Raw genomic sequence first — 22,157 nt, 5'->3', positions numbered from 1 at the left:
TTATCTACTGCGCCCAGGGTCTTTACAAAGTGCCTGGCACCAGTAATTGCATTCTGCAGACAGAGGAATACAAATATATCCTTACTTGGACGATTGTCTCATTCAAGCAGAGAACAAGGACATTCTTCTTCAACATCTGGCGTTTGTGAAAAGACTTCTAACATGCCTAGGGTTACACAGTCAACAAAAAGAAGTCAAAACTAGTACCCTCACAAGAGATAACATTCCTGGGTGCAAGCTTGAATACAACTGCCCAGATGGCTTATCTCACGCCAGACAAACAAAGGCAACTGACTACCTATTTCAAAATGTTGGCAACAAAGGCCCAGTTATCTGCAAGAAAAATTCTGCAGGCTTTGGGCTTCATGGCATCCTACATCCTACTAATTCCATATGCAAGACTGCATATGAGGAAACTTCAATGGTACCTAAAAAGTGTTTGGACTCAACATTGCCACAGCTTGGAAACAGTCATTACTCTCATTCCCTGCCTGCAACAGGAGTTTCGATGGTGGGCAAAGGCTTGACACCAGGACAAGGGACAGCCATTTACATTACCTGCAGACACTAACAACAGATGCATCAGATAATGCCTGGGGAGCCCACATGGCAGGAAGAGGCATTCAGGGCACATGGTCCTCAAACCAAATGCATCTACATATCGATTAAAAAGAGATGTTAGCTGTTCAAAATGCCCTGACAACCTTCAAGGACCTACTTCATCCGGGACAACTACTGATAAAGACAGACAACACCACGGTCATGTGGTATATAAACAAGCAGGGGGGCACACATTCTTACCCCCTTTGCAGACTAGTCTTGACCTTGTGGGACTCAGCTTAGACTTACCAAGTACATCTGCAGGCAAAATCCCTGCCAGGAAAGAAAAATACTCTGGCAGACTAACTAAGCAGAAACCTCGTGGATCCCCACGAGTGGAAGCTGGTTCCACAAATCTTCAGCATGATAACAAGGACATGGGGATGCCTGGACATACATTTATTTGCCTCCCCTCTCAATTACCAACTAAAAAGATTCTGCACAAGGACTTATAACAGACAAACATGGAAAGTGGGCGCCCTATCTTTCAGTATATGCCTTTCCTCCACTGCCTCTCCTCCCCAAGGTGCTCCTAAATGTCAGACAGGAGAAGTCAAAGATGATACTGATTGCCCCAGACTGGCCACGTCAGTGCTGGTATCCAATACTAAGGAACTTATCTCTATACCCGGCTTGGACCTTACCTCGACTACTGTCCCAGCAAAACAATCAGATCATGCACAGCTAACTCAGGACATTAAACTTGGCAGCATGCCGGATAATGTAGTCATACAAAAAACACCTCTCAGTAAAGCTGTGATGGATGTCATCCTGGAAGCCAGAAGGCCTAGTACAAGAAAGTCTTATGCTGGAAAATGGAAGAGATTCTGTGCCTGGAACCAGGCACAAGGAACTGATACAGCGGTACCAAATATTCCTCAGATTTTGCAATACTTAACTGAGATGCTGGACAAAGGCCGATCTTTTTCATCAATTAAAATTCATGCCTCTGCCATTTCGGCTCATTACAATACAGAGCCACCACTTTTTTTTCTCACCCTTTATTAAGGCAGTACCTCAGAGGAGCCAAAAATTTAAGGCCCCCAAGTAGACTACCAATACCTGCATGGGACCTCAACTATGTCTTGGAAAAGCTCATCCTGCCTCCTTTTGAGCCAGATGCTACAGCTGATATGAAGTTTTTATCTTGGAAAACAGCTCTGCTCTTAGCAATTACTTCTGCAAGACGAGTTTCAGAATCACAGGCGCTCATGGCTGTGGAACCTTTCATCATTTTTCATCCAGACAGGGTCTCCCTGAGGACAAACCCAACATTTATGCCTAAAGTAGTGTCCAGTGTGGCCCTTAACCAAGCCATCCATCTGCCAACCTTTTACCCAAATCCACAGAACAAGGGGGAGAGAATTCTGCATTCTATGGACGTACACAGACAGCTTAGATTCTACTTGGACAGAACCAAAGCTTTCAGGAAGACAGAGCAATTACTAGTGGCATATGCTGCAGGATCACAAGGAAAGCCCATCTCAAAGCAGATTATTTCTAAGTGGTTAGGCCACTGCATTCGTTTCTGCTATTTACACCATAGCAAGCCAGTGCCTAAGGGCATTAGGCCTCATTCCACCAGAGCTGCAGCCACTTCAGCAGCCTTTCTCAGAGGAGTACCAACCAGAGACATTTTAGAGGCGGCTACTTGGAGTTCAGTGCACACCTTTACAAAGCATTATCATCTGCCACTCTACTGTACATCCAGGGCAGGCTTTGCCACTGCAGTTCTGCAGGGCCTCATAGCCGCTCCTACTGCTGTCTAGTTCCAGCCTCCCAACCATAGCTTTGGGACTCTACCCATATGTAATGACTGCAACAGTGAAACACGAAGAACATAGTACAGTTGTGTACACTTAACATAAATGTAGATGTTCAAGTGTATTCACTGTTGCAGTCCAGGTTACCCACCCGCCTTCCCCCTTTTTTCTTTTGGATCTTCTCTGATTTATACTACCTGTGTGGTATATTTGCTTATAGATGAAGGTAAAATTTATATTGATGTATTTCTGAATATATATATAAAAAGTTTGGCTACCCATTTTGGGGGCACCTGCCATCTGGGTCAAGAAAAACTGAAGAAAATGGCGTTGGCTGCTTCTTTTATACCCCTGACGACCTGACGTCAGGGAAGAGGCGACAGCAGACGACGCAGGACCCAAGACTTTGGAATTCAGGCTGGCTGAGGGCAACCTGCCAGCAGGATTACCCAAAAGTAATGACTGCAACAGTGAATACACTCGAACATCTACATTTATGTTAAGTGTACACAACTGTACTTTTATATTTAACACATCTGATGTATAACCAGTTTTCCAGATGTGATATTTATCAGAATCAAAGCATTTGGTGGTCAGAGTCTTCTTTGGTGGCCTTAGAGATACCATTTGTTCTTCCCCTCTGCATGCTACAGTCTTTACATATGGCTGTCTGCTGGGGGGGTGTCATTTAAGAGAAGACGGTCCAGGGGGGCCTGATCTGTGACAGAGGCCAGCCTTCACATCAGTGTCTTGGAGATGAGGGTGGTCCTTGTCCCACTGGCTTTTCAAGATGTTCTGTCCAAGGGTGTGATTTTCATCCAGATGGACAAAGTCTGTACTCTGGTATCTGAGCAAACAAGGGGAGCTCTTTTTTACCCTTTTTGTCAGTAGGCCATGAGGATCTGGCAGTGGGCAGTTTTGACTCAATGATTTCTGATCCCAGGGCACATCTTGGGAAAATCCAACATTGTCGCAGACACTTTTTGCAGGAACATTCTTATTCTTAAAAAAAGTGGTCCTTGAGTCCGTGGGTTGCTACTCGGATTTTCCTGTGCTGGGTCACTCCATGTTGTAAGCTGTTTGCTTCCCTGTCCAACACCAAGTGCAGTAGCTGTTATGCTTTTAGCTCCTCCTCCTTAGGTATGCTTGGGCCCTAGGTCTTCTGTATGCATCCCGTCTGACTCTTCTGATAATAAAGTTTATTCATAAAGCAGCCCGTTGCAGAACGACTGTAATCCTCATTGCTTCTTTTGGCCTCGCCAGGTGTGGTTCCTCTTCCTTTGGCCTATAATGAGGTACCCTTCTTGAGTTCTGGAAATCATTCCAGGAATCCCAAGCTTTTGGCACATCCTTATGTCTTCCCAGAAGTCATCTACTTGTAAGGTATATGCTAGTAAGTGGAAGTGCTTTTCCTTATGCGCTGCTCCTAAGGGTCTGGATCCATTTTTTGGCACCCCTGGAGGCTATTTTGGGTTTTCTGGCAGACTTGCTCAGTTCTTGATCTAGTTACTCCCTATAAAGTGCAGTTGGCAGCTATTTCTAATTTCCACATTGCTAGAAATAATGTGCCTTTGGCTGCCCTGAAGATCTCAAAGGCTTTTCTTCAAGGGACTTTTTTTTTACTGTGCCCCCCCAGTGCATGACCCTATTCCACTCTGGGACTTGCCCTGTATGCTTCAGGTCTGGCTTTGCCTCCTTTTGAGCCTTCTCCTACCATTGATCTTAAGCTGTTATCATGGAAGATTTTGTGTTGGTGACCATTACTTCCTCCAAGTATGTGTCAGATTTAAAAGTCCTCTCTGCTGTTCCTCCTTATGTGATTTTTCACCTGAATCCGTCCTTTTTGCTTAAGGTGCTATCAGAAAATAATTTGAATCACTCTTTTCATTTGCCAGTCTTTTCCACTGAATTTTAACGGGGGTGGGGTTGGGATGAGGAGTGCTGTATCTTCTGCATTGACTTGATGCTCATGGGCAAAATGAGGTACTATTTCGATAGAATAAAGCTCTTTAGAAAATCCAATAAAAAGAAAGAATGTTTATGCAAATTAGGTAGGAATCAGCAGCTATAGTGGCCCCATTAGGAAAACATTTCACAAAATAAAATAAAATAAAAATGGTCCAGGCCACCAGTAAAGGCAAATAACTTTTATATAAACTTTTATATGAACACACAGATTAGTGCTTTCGTCTTGAGGCAAGACTTCTTCAGACAAAACAGCACAAGTGCTACACATTGCTTATATAACTATCACAATTACTAATAATTACAATTTAAAGAACCACACTCACATATTGAAAAATATGTAAATTAAAATACATAAAATTTGTATTTGCATAATGAATAGTATGATGTTAAGTTGTCAATCTCGCCTTCATTCTTGCTGGATGGGTTCGGAGCCGATCCTCGGCTCCGACTCGGCACTTGCTTAGCATGAGAACTCCTTTTACCAGCTCGAGGCAACCCTATATCCCATGATGCAAGGCGGGACTACCCCAGATCTCGTTTGCCGCTTTGCGAAGAGGTCTCCTTTTTTGCCAGCTGAGGTAAGTTTGAGTTTTTCAAACAGCTTAGTCAGGGTTTATCTCCCCCTTTTCCTTTTTTATAGTGTGTAGTATTCATACAATCCACCCTATTCCCCATATAGTTAAAAACTTTTACTTTTTATAAAAAGTTTAAAATTTTCAATTAGGCCTAGGCCTTCCTTATTAATCCCTATCTGTGTGTCTGTGTTTGTGGGATTAATTGTGTGACTGTTTTGGGGTGTGTGTGTGAGTATTTTTGTTACTCTTTTTCTTGGACGATGTCTAAGGAGGTAAAGGTCTCAGGCTTCAAGAAGTGTGACTCGTGCTGTCAGAAAATGTCTCTGACAGACGGTCACACTTCTTGTGTTTACTGCCTGGGGCCTTTACACCTGCAGGACTCCTGTGCTTTTGTGTCACTCTTTTAGCCAGCGAGTCCTGCAGGAAAGGAGGAATAAATTAATCCTCCGTGGCTTACTAAAGCCGGACGGTTCACCCACTAAACCTGGGTCCAGTAAGCCTTCCAAGCCATCTAAGGGTCAGGCTACAGCTTCCAAGCCTTCCCCGGTGGCTCCGACTCCCGGGTCGAGATCGCTCGCCGGAGCCGATCTTTCTTCTTCTCAGGTAGGGTCGATTCCGATCGGTTCCGACACCCAATCTGCTATTGCTTGTCGGCTCCGGCTGGAGCCGACATATTATCCAGTATCGGAGCCGAGAAGCCTTCGGCTCCATCTGGAACCCAGAGGACGTCGGCTCCAATGACTTCATCCAAGAAGAGATCTCGGTCCCCTTCTTTGGAATCTATCCACTCGGCTCCGGGGTCTCCTCTTTTGTCGGAGCGGAGTCATCGGAGCCGATCTTCGAGATCTTCCAGGCTGTCTGACCACGATTTAGAGAGGGTGGTAAGCAGACTGTTGAAGTCGCAGGCACTGGCCCAAATGCTCCATAGCCCGTCTCAGCAGACTTCGGCTATTGCTTCACCCCTTGGACTTCCTCCTCCGACTCCCCACCAGAGTTCGGAGCCGGAGCTTCTCGGGACAGCGACTGTGTCGCCGGCGGAGCCGATACATCCTTTTCGGCTCCGTCGTCTTGGCTCCGATCTCCTCCTTGAGACCTTCCTTGGAGGGATCCGTCGTCGAGTTTCCTTGTCGGCTCCGAGGGGCTAGTGGCATCGGACCCTTGTCCGACCCGCTCTCCCTCTCGGGCTTCGGCTTTGGTAAGCTCGGCACCGACATTGGCCTCGAGCCTTCCCTCTCAGTGGAGCCGGAATTCCTATTTCCTCGAACGGGAATATTCCGCCTCCCGGGAGGGAGCCTTTGAGGTGATGAGGAGTGTCCTGGCACCTGAGCCAGGTCAACGGTCCATCCTCTAGCTCCTCCCTCTTCGTGCCTGTCGACGCCTCTTGCCAGCCTCTTGCTCTCAGGCCCAGGGATCCATCGCCCCAGGTTTCCCCATTGGGAATATCTTCCTCTTCCGAGGTTTCTCCTGACCCTGCAGGGGAACCCCCTCGGAAGGGGACGTGTAAGAGGAAACACACAGATTCCCCTGAGTCTACTACATCTGATACCAACTTAGATGAGTCGGAGGGTTCCCCACGATCCCCCTCTGAGGATGTCTCCTTTTCAGACATCCTTGAGCTCCTCAAACAGAGGGGGAATTGGCCCTCCATTGATCCCTCCGAGGATGAGTCGGTATACCTGGAGGCTTTTGGATCCCGACCCTCCACCTCCTGGGTGTCTCCGCCTTTCGACCCACTTATGCAGGTAGTGGCTCGGAAGGCGTGGGCAGCTCCAGATTCTGTGGAACCTGTCCCCAGGAGACCATCCAAATTTATTCCGGCCCCTACAGACAAGCAGTTTCTTTCCAAGGGCGTCTCTGTGGATGCTATGGTGGTGGCGGCGGCCACCAAGAAGGAACTTGCGGATCCTTCAGTACCTGTCCATCCTCCTAACAAAGATTCTAGGACCATGGACAGGTATGGAAAGCGGATGTTTTCTTCAGCGACCTTTGCTATGCGTTCGCTGAACTACCTTTATCTCTTTGAAGCCTGGTGAAGTGACATTCTCAAGGAACTAGGTGAAGTGGTCCAGGATCCTTCTGCTGCTGGGGCTCAAGAAAAGATTGCCTCACAGCTAGCAATCCTGAATTCCTTATCCAACTCCTCCATGCGGCTCATATCCTATGCAGCCGATGGAGCGAGCAGGGCCGCAGGCACAGGAGTGGCTCTTAGACGTCAAGCCTGGATGCGGCTTTGTAATTTTGCGGACCCCTTTAAGGCGTCCTTCACCAATACCCCCTTTGACAGTTCGGCTTTGTTCGGACCTCAGGTGAAGGAAACCTTGACCAGGTGTGAGCAGGACGGCAAAACTCTTTCTGCCGTTGGAGTCCATTTTTCCACCCCTTCTAGACCCTATCCCAAGGGTCAGAAGGGAGGGAAGATGTGGTTCCGTAAAGCCCAAGGAGCTGCGCCGGACACACGTGGTCAGTTTACCCCCAGAGGCAGAGGGGGTAACAATAATAGATGCCGCCCTAGGGGCAGAGGGGGTCCTCAGAACCAGGGCAACAGGGAGTCTCTTCCTGAGAAGCCCTTTCAGCACCCCTGAGGTGTTGCCCGACTGTCCACCCTTGGAGGCAGTCGGGGGAAGGATTTCGCTGTACCCAGTAGCCTGGCGTTCCCTTTCACAAGATTTGTGGGTACAGTCGATCATATCCGAGGGTTACAAAATCCCCTTCGAAAGGTATCCCGTACCTCATCAATCCCTTCCAGACATCTCACCCGGTCAAAGGGATTTGGCAGAACAGGAGGTTTCAAAGCTCCTAGAAAAAAGAGCCGTCCAGACTGTTCCGGTAGACCAAGTAGGATCCGGCGTCTACTCGAGATTCTTTTTGGTCCCCAAAAGGACGGGAGATTGGAGACCAATATTAAACCTGAGCAGTCTAAACAGATTTGTCAAGAAGGCAAGATTCCGGATGGTCACACTTCAGTCCATTCTGCCCTTTCTGGGCAAGGACAACTGGATGTGCTCGATAGACCTTCAGGACGCGTACTATCACATAGATTCACAGGCGCTCCAGAAGGTTTCTCCGCTTTCGGCTAGGGACCAGTCATTATCAATTCAGAGCCCTGCCCTTTGGCCTCACTTCAGCCCCCAGAGTGTTTACCAAATGCATGGCAGTGGTCACAGCTCATCTGAGACGTCAAGGATTCCAGGTGTTTCCTTATTTAGACGACTGGCTCCTCTCCGCCACCACCAGGTGTCAGCTTCTTCAGACCAGAGACTACACTCTGCAGCTATGCAAGAGTTTGGGAATTTCAGTGAATTTGAAAAATCTTCTCTGCCTTGCCAATCTATCACCTTTATAGGCAGAATTAAACACCGTCAAAATGTTAGCCAGACTAAAAGATCAGAGAATTCTGGACATCCAAAAATACGTTCGGATTTTATTGCAGAGCAGCAAAGTCAAAGCCAGATTGATACTAAAGGTTCTAGGTCTTATGGCTGCGGCCATTGTTCTTCTACCACTGGCTCGCTTCCACATGCGTCTTCTGCAGTGGATGTTATTCACTCAGTGGTCGTTCCACAGTCTTCCGATGAGTCACGAAATTTTAGTCACACAATCGTGCAGGACTCATCTGAACTGGTGGATATCTTCCCCTCTTCTTCATCAGGGCCGACCATTTGTTCCCCCTCCTCCGGTTGCCACAGTTACTACAGATGCCTCTCTGATCGGGTGGGGGGGGCATTATCAGGGCAGGATGGTCCACAGGACGTGGCAACCCATAGAATACCATCTGCACATAAATGTCCTGGAGATGAGAGCGGTGCTTTTAACGTTGCAAGCCCTCAACAACTTTCTTCCCGCGGGGACTATTGCAGTGCAAACGGACAACATGTCCGTGGTCTGGTACATCAACAAGCAGGGCGGGACCAGGTCCTATCCGTTGTGTCGAAGCTCTCAGACTTTGGCAATGGGCAATCTCCTCTCATCGGTTTCTGATAGCAACGCACATCCCCGGCAGGTCCAACCTCTTGGCGGACAGGCTGAGCAGAACCATTCTCATGTCTCACGAGTGGTCTCTCAATCAATCTATAGTGGACCAGATTTTTCTGAAGTGGGGCACACCTTGTTGCGATCTTTTTGCCACACCCCAAAACAACAAGTGCCCCGACTTTTTCACCCTCTTTCCCCTACCAGGCCAACCCCTGAGAGACTCTCTAACCCAGGATTGGCCCCGGGGACTTCTGTACGCTTTTCCTCCTTTTCCTTTGATTCCACAAGTCATTCAGAAAGCCACCGTTTTGAGGGCCAAGTTGATTCTCATTGCCCCTTACTGGCCTCGACAAATTTGGTTTCCGTCTTTGCATCGTCACCTCCTGGTGCAGCCCTGGCATCTGGACCCAGTTCCGGATCTTTTGATCCACCAGTCTGGTCAACAGCACCGGGCCATTCATTCTCTCAATTTCACTGCTTGGTTACTCCACTTCCTTCCCTAGCCAGGCTTCCTATGATCTCTGATCCGGTCAGAGATATCTTAGTGGCTTCTTTGAAGTCGTCCACCAGAACCGTTTATGCTAGCAAGTGGCGACGTTTTTCCATTTGGGCAAATTCCAGAAATATTGATCCCTTTACTGCTCCTGTGCATTCTGTTTTAGATTTCCTGGCTGAAGTTTTTCAGTCAGGATCTTCTTCATCTACAGTAAAAGTTCAACTGGCTGCTATTTCCAAGTATCATGTTGGCCTGCAAGATCATAACATTATGTCACATAGACTATGCAAGGCCTTTCTGAGAGGAGTGTTTCTCCTGAAGCCGCCAATAAAACATCCTCCTCCACAATGGGATCTGAATTTAATGTTAACATCCTTAATGTTACCACCCTTCGAACCGTCTGCTTCATGTTCATTGAAATTATTGACCTGGAAAACTATATTTTTACTGGCTGTCACTTCAGCAAGAAGGGTTTCGAGATTCAAGCTCTCTGCATCCGTTCCCTTACTTGGTCTTTCACAAGGACAGGGTATCCTTGAGAACAAATCCGTCCTTTCTTCCCAAAGTTGTTTCTCAAACTAATATTAATCAATCTATCGATTTACCAGTCTTTTTCCCTAATTATTCTGACAAAGCGGAGCAAAAGATTCATTTTTTGGATGTCCATCGTCAGCTCAGGTACTATTTGCATAGAACTAAACAATTCAGGAAATCAGACCAATTATTTGTCTCCTATGCAGAAAACAGGAAAGGTCTTCCGGTATCAAAAGTGACCTTATCCAGATGGTTGTCTTCCACCATTTCTTACGTGTATTCGCTCAGAGGCAAGCAACTACCTTCCAAACCGAAAGCACACTCAACCAGGAGTCTATCCACTTCTGCAGCTTTTCAGGATAGACTACCCATTGATACCATTTGTGCAGCAACTACTTGGGCCACTCCTCATACCTTTGTCTCTCATTACAAATTGGATTTGGCCTCTAGGGACAGGGCCAGTTTTGGTTCCACAGTTCTCAAGAGTCTGTTCCATTGAGCCACCCGGGATACAGGTGCTAGGGACGCGGTCCCATCCAGCAAGAATGAAGGCGAGATTGACAACTTAACATTTAGAAGTTATGTACCTACCATAACGTTCCATGTTAGTTGTCTTCTCGCTTCTTTCTTTGCCCCTCCCTCCTTCCCCTGGCCTGGACAGATCTTGAAGAGTTTCCTCTTCTCAGGTTGTTTCCTCCTGAGCCTTCATTAGAGGAGTCCTTTATTATGAACTTGGTTTTCCTAGTTATATTAGGTTAGTCCTTAGCAGGGTATGTTAGCTACCAAACGAGATCTGAGGTAGTCCCGCCTTGCATCATGGGATATAGGGTTGCCTCGAGCTGGTAAAAGGAGTTCTCAAGCTAAGCAAGTGCCGAGTCGGAGCCGAGGATCGGCTCCGAACCCATCCAGCAAGAAAGAAGGTGAGAGAAGACAACTAACATGGAACGTTATGGTAGGTACATAACTTCTAATTATACCATACCTAATTATAATCCACATACTAATGCAAAATGTGTAAAATTTCAGTCAAAAACATGCCCCAACTTATATCTATATATACATTATAAAGGATGGAAGTATATGTCTGAACAATGGACTTAATAGTGTTGTAAAATTTTGTAGAGGCAATTGCAACACTAAGATGTTAGTCTACCTGGCCGTATGTGTGGAGTGCTCTGCGTTCTATATAGGGAAAACAGAAAGATAGAATGTATGAGCACATGTATGACATACAGACTGGTAAAGATACTAGTGCTTTGTTCAAGCATTCAGTTTTATGCCCTTCCTTTAGTGGATTTAAATTTGGCATTATTGATGTTGTTAAAAACAATTTTAGGGGTGGTGATATGAAAAATATATTGTTAAATAGAGAATTGAAAATGCAGCTGAGGATGAAGGCAAATATTCCACCTGGTCTTAATGAATATGTTAACATTAAGCCAGTATTGATAGCTAAAGCAGTGAGAGTTTGATTACTTTTATAGATGCAAGTTGAGGCATGGTTTTTGACTGAAATTTTACACATTTTTGCATTAGTATGTGGATTATAATTAGGTATGGTATAACATACTGTTCATTATGCAAATACAAATGTTATGTATTTTAATTTACATATTTTTCAATATGTGAGTGTGGTTCTTTAAATGTTAATTATTAGTAATTGTGATAGTTATATAAGCAATGTGTAGCACTTGTGCTGTTTTATCTGAAGAAGTCTTGCCTCAAGACGAAAGCGCTAATCTGTGTGTTCATATAAAAGTTTATATAAAAGTTTTTTGCCTTTACTGGTGGCCTGGACCATTTTTATTTTATTTTGTGAAGTTATTTTATTTTATTGTGAGTTTTGACGTCTACATTCTTTGGGTCCCATTAGGATAACAACCGTAAAAAATTTCTCCAAAGCCAACTTCATGCTTCTTAAGACAGAAGTGGCAAACTTCACGACACCCATGCAGATGGACAATAGAGGTACGACTGCTGAATCCTACATAAATGCACTTTATAAGCACTTACACGAGTGCATGGATTGTGCTATCCCTAACAGAACCAAGATGGTATCCTCCAAAAACAGGAAGCCAATCTGGTGGTCTTCTGCCATAAACAAACTCTACAACAGAAGAAAGAAACCGTTGCAAAAAAGAGTAAAATCCCACAATTGGAGGAACTCCCTGGTCAGCCTCAGTAAGAAGCTGAGATCCCTCATAAAATCCTCCAAAGCTAGTTATGAAAACAAATTGCCACTGATTCTAAAGACAACCACAAAGCATTCTATAGCTATGTCAAGAATCCCAATGGCACACTCAGATCTGCTCTGAGTTGCAGCACAATGATACTAAATATACAGAACCAACTGATATTGCCAACATCCTGGCAGATAGATTCAGTGCTAATTTTACCCCCCTCTCACCCCCTAAAGGGCCCATCTTTATAGGTTCATAGGTTCATACTAGGCTATCTGCCCTGGGGCAATTATAAGCCTAGCCCGATTCTGTATGGCTTACGCCACCCCTTGATTTGAGTATACTGTGCCCTTTTTAAGGTTTAGTTTACTGTGCCTCTGTCTAATAATGAACGGGAGTAATCCCTGGGACAAACCTACAATCCCCCATCCACTTATCGAGATTCTTCTTGAAGAGATTCAGTGAGGTGCGCTGCCTCACATGAACTGGAATTCTATTCCAGAGCGAAGGGAGCCTCTGGGTTATGAACTTGTCCCTCCAGCAAGTTCTATTTATTTCTGTGCTGAGGTTCAAGTCCCTCGAGCGTGTGGCTCTAAGGGATTTAGATTTACTGAGGTGGAGCATGTCCATTAATTCTGGATTTGACATAGCTTTGTACGTCAGGCATAGATCGCCTCGAAGTAGGCGGTATGCAACTCAGTAGAGCTGGAGTTTTTTTTAACCGAGCAGCATATGGCATCTGTTTGAGACCCTTGATCCTCTTGATGAGATACTTTTGGGGTCTTTCTAATTGCTGCAGGTGTCGGGTAAGGTACATCCCAAAAGGGGCATTGTATTCTATGATGGGCCTGATGAGGGATGAATAAAGGGGCACGATTACCTCTCTTGATCTAGATGTGAAACCCTTCGTGATGAGGTGGGCTATGTAGAAGGTCTTTCTAACCACTTTGGCAATGTGGTTTTCAAAGGAGAGATTGCTATCAACTTGGGTCCCCAGGTCCCTAATAACTTTCTCTGTACTTAATGGGTTTCCGCCTATGTGGTAATTTGTGGCACATCGTTTTGCCAAAGGGTATGACTATACATTTTTGGCATTTAGCTTTAAACCATGGCGCTGGCACCAGTTATCTGTCTCTGTGAGACCTTTTTGAAGGATGTTTGTGTCAGCTGGAGAGTTGATTATGGCCCAGTTTGCAGTCGTCTGCGAACTTGGTGAGCCATAGTCCTCCCACGTTTGCCTGTACCTCGGAAAAGTATATACCGAACAAGAGTGGTCCCAGGACAGAACCCTGTGGGACGCCACTTGTGACCGGTTTCGAGTCTGACATGGCTCCAGCAACTCTCACTCTGTGGATTCTGTCTTTGAGCCAGTTTGCGACCCATCTTGTGACATAGGGGTTTATATTTAAGCTGGATAGCTTATCTATAATGCCCGAGTGGGGTATTGTATCAAATGCCTTTGCAAGGTCCAGATAGGCTGTGTGGACTACCTTCCCTTCATCTATGGCTTTGGTGACTGTTTTGAAGAAGTCAACCAGGTTCAAAAGGCAGGATCTGCCCTTGACAAAGCCAAACTGGGTAGGATCTAGTGTCTGTAGGTCCCCAATGTCTTTGTTTATGAGCTCCATGATGATCCTCTCCATAGCCTTGCAGACTAAGCTAGTCAGGCTTATGGGGCGATAGTTTCCATGGTCCGTAGAGGCTCCACCTTTGTGGAGTGGGACCACTGTTGCTGTACGCCATTCTGTGGGCACATATCCTGTAGTGAGGCTGAGATTGTATAGCTGTTTTATTTGAGGGATTAGTTTCTCTTGTAGTTCATGTAGGACGCAACCTGGGACGCCATCTGGTCCCATGGAAGCAGTGTTTTTTGCTTTGGAGAGGGCAGCCTTCACCTGAGCATCTGAGATGTTTGGGAGGCAAACTTCCTGTAATCATGGCTGCACAGGTAAAATCCTCTCTCTCCAAAGCCAAGAACACAGCATCCATGGGACCTGACAACATCCCAGGCTGCCTTCTACACGAACTACAGAATGAACTGGCAGCCCACCTAAGTACCGTGTTCAGTCATAGCCTCACCTCAGGCTATGTGCCCATTGAATGGCACACCGCGACGGTTATCCCACTCCACAAAAGGGGGGCCACAACAGACCCTGGGAACTACCGCCCCATTAGCCTGACGAGCCTGGTCTGCAAGGCCATGGAACTTATCATCATGGAACTCATAAAGACATTGGCTATCTCCAAACTCTGGACCCCACACAGTTCAGGTTTGTAAAAGGCAGATCATGTCTCCTAAACCTGATAGACTTCTTTGAAGTAGTCACCAAAGCCATAGATGAGGGTAATATCACCAGAAATCTTGTTGTAAGAACGCTAGCCCACGGACTCCTGAAATGATGAAACCACTCGAAATTAAAACCACCAACGAATGCAGACAGCACTAAACATTGGCTTGAAAAATCTCCTTTTAATAGTTGTTAAGCGCTTTCACCCACTGAAATGTGGGCTTCTTCAGAACATCTCATTACATTTTTGTTACAGTTTAAATACTTCATTTTGGCGCCAACTAAATGATACATGTTTTCTTAAAGTGATAAGTGCACCAAAATTGCATCACTGTATATATACTGTTATATCCTAATGTGTAAATATATTCCTATACAAAAGTTCTTTAAAATACTTTAAAATATTATAAAATATTAAAACCAAGCACAAGTCATCACACATTGCAAAAGGCATACTATAAATATACCCTTAATCTACTCTCTAAATAATTTTTAACTGTTCGCTAAATTGAGGTACTTGTGTATTGAACCCAGATCCATGTACAAAATCATTCAGTACATCAAATACTCCATTATTACATGCGTCTGTTTTGCAAAATAAGTAAGAAAACACATCACAACAAAAACTTTGCAATAAAAAAACTATGCAGTAAAAAGAACATTACTATTGTGCAAATATACTTCTATTTGCCAATAGCAAAGCTTATTTCAATGTATGATAATTAAAATGCTATTATGTGGGCATTAACTGCTTCCTTACTAGTAAAGGTTTAATAGATATGTGATCATTAACCCCTGGTGAGGTAGATGCATTTGTATATTAATTGCCACCATACTTCTTTATACCCTAAGGTGGCCTTATGATTACCTCCTCTAGGGTCTATTGTAATGTTTTTCAAGATGGCAAATCTAAAACTGCGATTGTTCCCACTTTTCTCTATGTGTCTATAAAGGGCATTGTTCATATCCTTTCTCCTGATACTGTATAGGTGATCATAAATAAGTTTAAGTTTTCTGAAACTTCTCTCAGTTTTCCCTATATAATATCCGGAGCATATCGCACATTTCGCCAAATACATCACAAATTTGGAATTGCAATTGCCTTGTTGAAACCTAATTCTAGTTCTGTTAATGTTATTTAGTGTAATCCCTTCATCTTCCATTATTACCTGACCTTGATTACAACAACCACATTTCTTGGTGTGCTTCTTGCAATAATCTAAATTTCTCTTTACTGTCCCTTGTTCCAAATACATTTTGATATTATAGCCCATTTTATACACAAACAAAGGCTTCGGACCTATAATATTCACTATTTCTTGATCAACCATCATAACATTCCAATTGCTGGTCATAATATTCTTAACCTTGTTGGTGTATGGTCCGTATTCTAAAATGTATGCTCGATGAAAAGCAGCGTTAGTGGAATTCACTAGTTCTGCTCCTTTGGGTGTGTCATCCTTCCTATTAGCTCCCAACAATGGGGCGTATTTATGTCCCCATTCTTTTGTAATGTATTTCCTCACATCTTTCATCATGGTCTTACAATAACCCCTTTCTTTAAACAATTCAGTTTCAGTAAGAAAATCTATTTCTTCTATCATATCTGCATATTCTGATGTCATTCTCACAGCTCTGATGCATTGTCCTTTGTATATATTGTATAACAATTTTCTAGGGTGGTTGCTGGTATATTCTAAATAACCATTAGAAAAAGTATTTTTTCTATGGATATGAGACTTGAAGCCTTTGTCTCCATTGGAAATACAAGTGTCCCAAATATGCTATGCCTTCACTACTACTGGAAGAAGTGAACCTAAGGTAATCACTACTATGGTTCAAATATTCCATAAAACTGTTCAAAAACTCCTGACTTCCATCCCAGAGGATATAAATGTCATCCAAGAATCGGGAGTAGTATCTAACATGTTTAAAATAAACACTTTTGAAAACTACTGACTCTTTCCAGTCTAACGTAACCAAATTGGCATGTATGGGGGCACATGCTGCCCCCATAGCTACCCCCTGGTTTGTTTGAAGTGTTCACCCTCATAGAATGTGTAATTGTGATCTAGCACAATGGACATGAGTTCTAGAATCAAACACACCCTGTCCTATTCTAAGTCAGCATATTTTTTAATACGGTTACTAAATGCTTCCATACCATCCTCCTTAGGAATGCATGAAAACAATTCCACAACATCAGTGGTGACATATAATAATCCTTCTTTCCATAAATCAACAGGATAATTCTTTAAAAAATCCCATGAGTCCTTAACCATATGTGGAATTTTCTCATACAGATGTTTTAACATTGTATCCACTGCTACTCCCAAGGGGTGTGTTTTAGAGTAACTGCCTGAGATTATAGGACGGAAAGGGGGATTGTTGACATCTTTATACACCTTTGGAATACCCACCAAAGTAGCTAATTTAGGATGTTCTACTTTCAAAAAGTTGTAAGTGTCTACTGTGATTCTGTTATCTATAAAAAATTCTTCAATGTACATATCTATACGTCGATACGCGATGTTTATTTCATTGATGGACTCAGTTTTGTAATTACCTGACTGATGTAGAATCTCATACATTTTGGTGGTATACTCTAAGGTGTCGTAAATTACCACACCTCCTCCCTTATCAGGCTTCATAACACGAATGTTGTTGTCTTCTCTCAAATCTTTGAGGGTTCTGGTCTCTTCCATAGTTAAATTACTTTTTAGTTTTTTACCTTTCAACTTATTCTGGAGTTTGTAAATCTCCTTAGTCACTAATTTATCATATACCTGTACATTAGGGTGCATCGGAGGGACATAACTTTTCTTTTTGAGTGAACCTATGCTACTGTCTTTGTACTCTATAGTATGGTTTCTATCCTTATAAGTAATGGCTAGATTGATTTTCCTAATGAATAATTAGATCTCACTTAAACAATCAACCATCCGGAAACATGTGGTAGGAATATACTTCATACCTTTAGATAGTAGGTCAAAGTGTGCTGTTTCTAATGTTAATCCTGTGTAATTGCATATTTTAAAATTGTTGTAACTATTTATGATACCATTCCTGGTGATACCATGACCATTAACTAGCTGGCAGTTGTCATTGGTCATGTCTGATGTCTCTTCTACCAATGCCTTGAATCTCCCTTCCCCCCAGTGAAATTCTTGTGTCTGCCATACGTTTGGTATGGGTTGGTTTTCCTCCATTTCCCTTCCTTTTTCCAATCTGTGTGTTGTTCCTGTTTCCAACCTCTGAAAATTTAATCTATTACCTTGATGGTAGGTATCTGCTACCTCATATGGGGGATTTCTGTCCCTATTATTATTCCTGACATTAAACGGCTTATGTTTGTTGTCACTTTCTCCTTTGTTAACATCCCATTGGTAAGCAGAACCACTGCTATACTGTTCTGTGTCTCTTTTTATCTTTTTACATTTTTTATTCTAAACTTTTTGTGTCTTCTTGTCAGCCAAATCAAATTGCTTGGCATATAGTTTCTCCCATTGGGAGAATAATAAATCGTTAACAATCATTTCATTTAGCCGTTCCACTTCATTCACTAAAATACATAACTTTTCATCATTGAATTTGATCAACAATTGCATATACTGTAATCCACATTGGTCGAAGAATTGATTAAATTCGCATTTAATTTTTTCAGTAATTGCCACTCCAATAGGGTACTTAAAAAAAAACGCAGTCCCATGGGAACAATTTTTGAATTTATACATTTGTTTAAATTAGTCCCTAATTTTAAACCACTAATTAAATTCAGCTTTTTCCCCAGTGTGTAAATATAGTCTCTTAATGTTCCATCAGGTACAACAAACAGATTGAGGTTGCTCATTAACATTGTCATAATACACTTGATCAAACTCACAGTTAGTGTCAATAAATCTATTTAAATACACATCTTTCTGTCCCCTGTGACCATCCCCATTGTATTTTGCTCCATGAATGGAGCTAGGTTTGACAGTACCTTTGTCCATAGTTTCTTTAGTCGTCACATTGAAATATGTTTTAAGTGGCTGCGTTCTCTTAGACTTGGTGCTTGTACGTCTGGCCTCTTCATCCATTTCCCCAAACGAAAAATCGAACGTAAAGTCCGAAATGCCCAACTGACTGCTGTTACTAGGCTCAGACTGAGCTTGAGTAACTGGTAGATCTATAACCGCTCCTCCTCTGACTCCAGACCCCTGACCATTTGGAATCTCCGGTGAGGAGATAATCACTATAGGATCCACACTAGGCTTAAGTGAACTCTGACTGTTACCTGCTTCGAACACAGGTGTGTGCTTGCAATCCGCTTTACTGTCAGATAGTGGCAACCCATTGCCGATACTGTTGCCGTTAACTTTTGAATTGTCAAGGATGTCGTCCTTCCGGTTACCTGCTACATTGACTCCCGCCAGTGAAAACAGTTTGATTATTCTGCTCACATCACCCCTGAGTGTAGAAACTTCCACCTGGAGTTTCAATACATCTTCTGTCCCGATGGTTGAAGGTGCAGGTAGGCCATCACTAGTGGAATCCATGGCAAACGACTGCAGAACCAACAAAGTGTTCAGTTTGCTAATTTCACCAGAAATAAAATACATCCCATTGTTGGGAGCTAATAGGAAGGATGGCACACCCAAAGGAGCAGAACTAGTGAATTCCACTAACACTGCTTTTCATCGAGCATGCATTTTAGAATACGGACCATACACCAACAAGGTTAAGAATATTATAACCAGCAATTGGAATGTTATGATGGTTGATCAAGAAATAGTGAATATTATAGGTCCGAAGCCTTTGTTTGTGTATAAAGTGGGCTGAAATATCAAAATGTATTTGAAACAAGGGACAGTGAAGAGAAATGTAGATTATTGCAAGAAGCACACCAAGAAATGTGATTGTTGTAATCAATGTCAGGTAATAATGGAAGATGAAGGGATTACATTAAATAACACTAACAAAACTAGAATTGGGTTTCAACAAGGCAATTGCAATTCTAAATTTGTGTTATATTTGGCTAAATGTGCGATATGCTCAGGATATTATATAGGGAAAACTGAGAGATGTTTCAGAAAACGTATTTATGATCACCTATACAGTATCAGGAGAAAGGATATGAATAATGCCCTTTATAGACACATAAAGAAATGTGGGGACAATCACAGTTTTAGATTTGCCATCTTGGAAAACATTACAATAGACCCTAGAGGAGGTAATCATAAGGCCACCTTACAGTATAAAGAAGTATGGTGGCAATTATATACAGATGCATCTACCTCACCGGGGCTTAACTATCACATATCTATTAAACCTTTACTAGTAAGGAAGCAGTTAATGCACACATAATAGCATTTTAATTATCATACATTGAAATAAACTTTGCTATTGGCAAATAGAAGTATATTTGCGCAATAGTAATGTTCTTTTTATTGCATAGTTTTTTTTTATTGCAAAGGTTTTGTTGTGATGTTTTTTCTTACTTATTTTGCAAAAGAGACGCATGTAATAATGGAGTATTTGATGTACTGAACGATTTTGTACATGGATCTGGGTTCAATACACAAGTACCTCAATTTAGCGAACAGTTAAAAATTATTTAGAGAGTAGATTAAGGGTATATTTATAGTATGCCTTTTGCAATGTGTGATGACTTGTGCTTGGTTTTAAGATTTTATAATATTTTAAAGTATTTTAAAGAACTTTTGTATAGGAATATATTTACACATTAGGACATAACAGTATATATGAAGTGATGCAATTTTGGTGCACTTATCACTTTAAGAAAACATGTATCATTTAGTTGGCGCCAAAATGAAGTATTTAAACTGTAACAAAAATGTAATGAGATGTTCTGATGAAGCCCACATTTCAGTGGGTGAAAGCGCTCAACTATTCAAGGGAGATTTTTCAAGCCAATGTTTAGTGCTGTCTGCATTCGTTGGTGGTTTTAATTTCGAGTGGTTTCATCATTTCAGGAGTCCGTGGGCTAGCGTGTTTACAACAAGATTTCTGGTGATATTAGCAAACTGAACGCTTTGTTGGTTCTATAGATGAGGGTAAGGTGGTTCACACAGCCTATCTAGATCTCACCAAGGTGTTCAACACCATCCCCCACTCTGGAATTATAGATAAACTCACTAAACTAGGTATAAATCCCTATGTCACAAGATGGGTTGCCAACTGGCTTGCTGACAGAACCCACACTGTGAAAGTAGCAGACGCCAAATCAGACTTCAGACCAGTGACAAGTGGAGTACCACAGGGTTCAGTCCTGGGTCCTGCCTTGTTTGGTATCTACTTCTCTGAAGTACAGGCTAACACAGAAGGTCTTTGGCTAACTAAATTTGCAGATGACTGCAAACTACGAGCCATAATTGAAACTACTAACGATGTGGGCATCCTACAAAAGGGCATCACTGAGACAGATGCCTGCTGTCAAAGCCATGATCTCAAGCTCAATGACAAAAAGTGCATTGTCATTCCCTTTGGTAAAAACTCTGTACCCATGAACTACCACATCGGCGGTAGTCTCCTTAACACCGAAAGTGTGATGAGACCTTGGGACACAGGTGGACAGTAGTCTCTCCTTTGATAATCACATCGCCACAGTGGTCAGGAAATCCTTCTGCGTGGCACACCTCATCACAAAAGGTTTCTCATCCAGAAAAAAAAGAGGTCATTGTTCCCCTCTACGCATCACTCATTAGACCCATTATAGAGTACAACGTCCCTTTTGGTATGTACCTCACAAGACATCTACAACAACTGGAAAGGATGCAAAACCGCCTCACAAAGAGGATTACTGGCTTCAAACAGATGTCTTACGCAGACCGTCTCAAAAAACTCCAGCTTTACTCCGTCGCACATCACCTACGCAGAGGCGATCTCTGCCTAACATATAAAGCTATGTCAGACCCAGAGCTGTTGGACATGCTCCACTTAAGAAATCCCAATCCCTCCGGGCTACACGCTCTAGGGACCTAAACCTTGTCACTACAAGAAACGGAACATGCTGGGGGTATAGATTCCTGTCCCAGAGACTTCCCCATACTATGGAACAGACTACCTGTCTATGTCAAATAGAGCTCTTCATTAGCACTCTTCAAGAAAAATCTTGATGATTGGATGGGTAATAGGAAATTCACCCAGGGGATCACTTTTGTGTTTCTGCTTGACAGGGACGCAGGAAAATAATTTTCTTGGGTGGCGAAAGCCAGGGTAGCTTTTTGGCTAGGCTTGTACCTGCCTATGAACCTATGAGAGGAGCATGCAAAACTGACCACCATGAACTTTAAACTCATAGCAGAAGCAGTACATTATGGGACCTCAGTGCATAGGGATGGTGTTACTTTGAGAAAGCACTAACAAATTATAAGCAGTCACCCTGACCAGAAGGGTAGTTATACTAAGTGAAAGGCTATTTATATGGGCAACTTTAGATGATAGTTGCTATTTATCTGTCTTAAAAACCAAATACAGAGAGCCAAGCAGCGTCATAGCACATGTATATAGGTTCTTGTAAGGCATTCTGATACTCACAGGAGACAGGAACTGGGTATGTAATGAGTTGGATGCGTGGGGAGAAGGATGAATGTGTTAGCTGTCTGCCTTTGAGACTAAATATTATTTGCAAAAGAAAGGAGTGGAGATGAGTTAGGGCCTATAGAAGCCTAGCCATAACAATTCCCTGGCTATTTCTTTCCACACTATTTACTTCCCTGGACCCCTGTCTAGCAGGGCAACTGACGTGTTCCCCGGGGTGCTATTTGTGGTGCGGCTTT

General features: G+C 43.1%; 1 protein-coding gene across 1 annotated transcript in view; it reads left to right on the top strand.

Annotated features, from left to right (window-relative positions):
- The window catches only part of TLE5 (TLE family member 5, transcriptional modulator), a 489,246-nt gene that overhangs the window by 200,324 nt on the left and 266,765 nt on the right, over positions 1 to 22,157 (top strand). The gene's annotated exons all lie outside the window — the stretch shown is intronic.

Source organism: Protopterus annectens, chromosome 13.part0 (genome assembly GCF_019279795.1).
Source record: "Protopterus annectens isolate FY-2018-M chromosome 13.part0, PAN1.0, whole genome shotgun sequence".
In the NCBI taxonomy this organism is placed as follows: domain Eukaryota; kingdom Metazoa; phylum Chordata; order Ceratodontiformes; family Protopteridae; genus Protopterus; species Protopterus annectens.
Note: the sequence above shows the minus strand (reverse complement) of the source record. Positions and strands in the feature narration are given on the sequence as shown.